This window comes from Rattus norvegicus, chromosome 6, assembly GCF_036323735.1.
Source record: "Rattus norvegicus strain BN/NHsdMcwi chromosome 6, GRCr8, whole genome shotgun sequence".
Taxonomy (NCBI): domain Eukaryota; kingdom Metazoa; phylum Chordata; class Mammalia; order Rodentia; family Muridae; genus Rattus; species Rattus norvegicus.
Window position 1 is genome coordinate 74440138 of NC_086024.1, and position 5817 is coordinate 74445954.

Sequence of the window (5817 nt, forward strand, 5' to 3'; positions counted from 1 at the left end):
CTTGCTGAGACCGTGGAGGATACCTGATGTTTGAAGGAAGCATAAACAGAATTCGGTGGACAGTGACAGAGGCTGAGCTTGACTTGCTTGCCTAACTGAACACTTGTTGATCTCCTTTCTTTTCCATTACCTCTGGTGGGTGGTAGGCTAAAAGGGAAGTTAATGCATGTAAGAACTACCATTAAAAGTGGATTTTGAAAAAAATTAAAGTTACAGTCCAATCCAGCAATCCAAAGCCCCCTTTTGGCTACCCTAATTAATATCCTATGTCAAAACATACCACCACATCCTAGCCCAGATCTCCCATGTTTTCCCCTCTTAAAAATTACACCCGCACGGTCAATTTGCTGCTGCTGGTCTCTGCCTGAGTCATAAACCAGTCACTTTACTTTTTGTCCTTACTTGGTAATGGATCTCTCTATGAAATGGGTATTTAGGTATGGTTTGAGCCTCATCCACCATCAAGGTGCAAGTACACTGCACAGCCTGAAAGCAGCTCAATAGATTGGAGAGTGTTCTTTCCAACTGACTTTGTCCTAAGTTTCTTCCAGGCAGCTTGGCTGGTTTCTGCTTCTCCTGGGTAGCTGGTGTAGCCCAGTCTTCTTAGCAGCTTGGCTTGTCTGAATCTTGGCAGTTTGTTGTTTACTTTTGGGATGGAGGTTCCCATCCCAAATGGGATGAATCTGGTCATTTTTGAGGACTTCCTGAAGCTATTTTGAATTGTTTATCTGCCTGCCCGAAGAGCTTCCCTGAAGGATAGAATGATTCAGTCTTGAAGGAAACTGTTACACAACACTACTGTGGTCCTCTTGAAGCCATGCAAAGAAGAGCTGTTCCTTCTAAGCCTAGCGATATCAGTAAAGGACAGTCTGTCAATTTCATTTCCCTCATCATGAGGTCTGATAGTCCTTTTATAAAGAGTGGCAACTGATTCTCTGTAGTGAGAATTTGGGGTTCTTTGAAAACACAGAAATGTTAAGAGACTATGTTTTCATTTTAATCCCAGGTGTGGGATATGTGGCTGCTTCAGATGGTCCACAGCAGATGACTATGATTTGCCTCATGCTCTAGCAGGGGTGAGATTTCGCCAGCAACAGATAGTTTCTGCAGTTGTGTGATGTTTAGAATTCTGGGGGTTTTCAGAGACTATATAAATGCTAGGGCCCTGAGAGGTTAGTTGGGCAGATTGTTAGTTGTTGGTTAGTGGCTGTTAGTCATAGTTTGTTAAGTAGTCCTGCACAAAACAGAAATAAGAAAAAAAATTAAATATCCTGACAGTAAAAATCAAACTTGCCCCAGAGAACTCAACACCTCTAGTCAGCAGGAAGTAGTCTAACAATAGCATCACCCCCTTTCTCCTCTATCCTTTTTTTCTCTCCTGCCTAGTGTTATGGGGTTAAAAGGATGGAGAATGAAAGAAAAAAGGAACCCACGAAAGAGCCAAAAGTCCAGCTCCCATTCTCCTCTTAGAGGCGGGTCAGCATTACTTTTGCTTATTTTTAAGGAACAGAAAGCTTCATAAAGGATTGTGCATGCCTTTCAAGCCTGGTCAGAAAAGCTATCCTTGGTTCCACTGGTTCTCGCTGGGAACCCAGCCACCATTAGAGTGATGGCCCTTCAGAACCAAGCCACCATGCTGTAAGACAGAAACCTGGAAAAGTGACACATGCTTACTTATGCATGCTGACCCCAGCTGAGGTTCCAACTGACAGCCAATATCAACTGCGAGGTGTGGCTAACCCCATCTTCAGATGATTCCAACCCTCTCAGTTGATGCCAAGTTCAGCAGAGAGAAGCAGAAATGGCAACTTCAGCCAACATGAAAGATTCGTGAGCAAACCAAACATCATTATTTTAATCCACTAAATTTTTGTACATTTACTATGTAGCAATGGGTAGCTGAAACAATACTAAAATAAATTACAACCCAAATGCTAAGAAGCTCCTTAGATAAGCCTCCAACTGGATACAAATGTTGTTTTAGAACCACAAACCCAGACTGTTCCAAAGACACATGGAAAGCTGTGCCCAGAATTACAATTGGATTACATCATTAGCCGAGCATAAGATGCACAGAGATAACCTAAAGCTTTCCCATGTTGAAATACTTGCCATTGTTACTGGCTTCTGGCTTCCTTTCCTGACCGCCATATACTCTTCTCCACACCTCGGCCAGAATAGAACACTTAAAATGTTAGTCAAATTATGTCTCCTTCCTACCCTCAAAGCCGTCAGTAGCTTTCAATTTTACACAAAACAGAATTGCAATCATCCCTCTGGCCAGATGCCTACCTATTTTTGCTCCCCACCCAGCTCATTTCCTTCTCCCACATTTCACATTTATTCTACTTTACCCAGTTGACATCCTTCCTGTCCCTAGAGCTTGCCAAGTATGTTGCTATCTTGGAATTCCCCCCAGCTTATTCCTGTCTGTGCTCAAGACTGCTTTAGTATGGGGATGAAAAGAAATCACAACATAAAACAGAGCTCCCAACTCTCTATTGTTTTTCTTCATAGCTAACCGTCGGCTGACATATTACACAAGCATCTGTTTGCAGGTTTATTTTCTCTCTCCCTCCATCAGAATGTGGACAAGGACGTAGGAACTTTATTGCCTGCCTCCAGTGCTTAGAACAGCATCTAGAACACAATAATTAATGTTGGACGTGTGAATAAGTAATTTTTAAAACAGGAGCCAAGCTAGGCATGGTAGTACATAGAAGTCATCCTAGAGATTTGTAGAGGTCAGAAAAAGAGGAATTTGAGACCTGGGATATACAGTGGCTTTCAGGCCAGAGCCACAGCCATACCTTGTCCAAAAGAAATAAGAGGTACAAGATATAAACATTTTAAATCATGTATGATTTACACTTAAGATCATGTGTTTGCCTGTGTACCCAGGTAGAAGGAACTGGTGGTACCTGTGTTATCTAAGTTTCTGTAAGCAAAAACACAAAGATCTGTAAAAATATTTTAATGTGAAACATTGACTATGAATTGCATATATAAGATGAAAAATGCCACATGAATACAAGATACGGCCTAAAAGCACAGTACATAACTTCATAGCATTTCAGAAGATATTACATGCTAATTGCTGTATTTACCTATAGTAAATCTCATTCAATGCTATTTAAAACCTTATACTAAAGGGTTGAAGAGACACAGACTTACACTGCTGTGCACATCCTGACCTCCATTTGTCCCAGGCTTACACTGCTGTGCACATTTTGAACACAACTTGTTTACATCTAAAACCCATCATTCTTTGTCCAGACTCAAATCTCCTACAGAAGTCCCTTTAACATTTCCATAGCACAGTGAAACTCATTTAAGGCCTAAAAATAAAGTTTCCATGTGTTTATAAAAAAATTTTTTCGGGGCTGGGGATTTAGCTCAGTGGTAGAGCGCTTACCTAGGAAGCGCAAGGCCCTGGGTTCGGTCCCCAGCTCCGAAAAAAAGAACCAAAAAAAAAAAATTTTTTTTTCAAATATATAGAACTCTGGGTTAACAACTGTTTTCTTTCAATGTTTTCAAATTGTTGTCCCATTGACTTCTGCATCATGAAGGTTCTATGAAGACATAAAAGAATGGAAATAAATCTATCATATTTACAATAAAAATAACAGAGAGTAAGTGGAAACTATATGTTGTCAACTGAACTTCAGAATAAAGATTCAGAAGGCCTCCTCTCATAACCAAAGTGCCATTTATAAAGATAACATGTCTCTACCTATGTATCCACCAAATAATAAAGCTTCAAATAAACAAATGAGAAATAGAAATGGACAGATTCAATTAATCATAAATCTCAATGTTCTTGTTTCAATATTTGACAGAAGCTGTAGAGTGAAATTTTGTAGAGACATAAACAGCTTGAACAACTTAATCAGCTGATTTGACTTGTTTAAATTTGTTAACAAATGAACAACCAAATATAGATTTCTTATAGGTACATGTGGGACATAGCCCCATTCTGAGCCCTAAAATGAGACTCAATAAATTGTAAGTGATTTAAATCATACAAAATATATTAATTTAATTAGACAATTTCAGTTTTCTGAAAAATCTTTCAAGATCTTAGAAATTAGATAACTTTAAATAGCAACAAAAAGACAGCATATCAAATTTCAAAGAAAGTTACTTAAAGCAGTACACAGGAGGGAAATCATAAACCTGAACAACTACATCGTAAAAGAAGAAAATTCTCTAACGGCTACACTTCTATTTAAAGAAATCAAAAGGCAGAGCTAAGAAATATACAGTAGGAGGGTGGACCAGGAGGGGAATAAAATATGGAGTGTAAAAACAAATAAATAAATTACATAAAAAAAGAAATATACAGTGAGTACAGGAGAGGAATTTTTTTTTTAAAAAAGAAAAAGCTTAAATTAATGAAACAGAAAACAAAAGCAATAGAAAAAAATCAATACAGTTAAAAACTTTTTTGAGTATATTAATAAAATTGACAAAGATCTAACAAGACTGACAAAAAAAAAAAAAAAGGAATTCATTCCATTGGCATATATCTTTAATCCCAGCCCTCAGGGAGCAGAGGCAGGTGGTGAATTCTAGGCAGTTGGGTCTACAGAGTGAGTTCGAGGACAGCCTGAGATACACAAAGAAACCATGGCTCAAAACCAAAAATCAAAACAATAAAGAAGAGAGTAACAACAGCATTAAAGACGCTACAGGTGTGTGAGTAATTGTGAGGTAAGTTTAGCAGTTTAGACAAAGTAACTTTCAATCTCACAGGACTAAACAGATCATTTAAAGAGCCCAACATTCCTCAAATACATTATTTATAAGCAAACAACCTTTCCAGACACACAAATCAAGTGTAGTCATTATCACTGGTGGCTTCTATCAAACATTTGAGGAGTAAAGGCTAAACCAGCAAAATCTCTTCATCAGAATGTTGAACCATCCTAGAGTCATTCTCTGAGAGCACTTAGCCTGATACAAAATACACTGGAGAGTTAAGAGTCTTAGACACAGTGAAAATGATACATCTAACAAGAGGTCCAAAACATCAGAGACACAGCCAAACTCAACAAGAAGAAAATAAAGACTTAATTACAAAGGGCAAAAACTTAAATAGATTCTTTGCCAAACACACATGGAGAGATGGCCAATATCAGTAATTCTTGGGGAAATTCAATTTAAAGCCACCATACAATGCTACTAATGAAAAATTTAAAAGCAGGAAATATCAGGACCTCATATTGCTACAAACTTATAACAATATTTAAAAGACGACTCATACCAAGTGTTTGTTGACAAGAATATGGAAGAATTGAAACCTTCATATACTGATAATGGAATGTAAAGTGCTATGAGTATTTTGAAAAAGATGATTAATTTCTTTAAAAGCTTAGCATAGTCAAACTCTAATCTAGCCATTGCACTCCTAGAAATTTGTGTGAGAGAAATGTCATATGTATATACATAAATGTTACAGTTTATTAATAACAAATTAAGCCTGGATGTGAAGTAAATGCCTATCAAAAAATAGATAGAACCTGGCAAAATGGCTCAGTAGGGTAAGGCACTTCCTACCTGAATTGAGTTTGATCCCCAAATCCACTGATGAGAGGGAAGAACTAGTGTGTCCTCTGACCTTCACACATGTGCTGTGACTTGCATGTTCCCACATACTAAACAAGTAAATTAATTAACTAATTAATTAAAAATGATACGCTTTTAAAGAAATTGAAGTAATAGAAGATAAAAGTCCTAAAATAAAAGTTAAAGAAGTCATTTTATAACTATATAAACAAATGCAAGTTCTGTTTTGATTATAAAATACATATCATT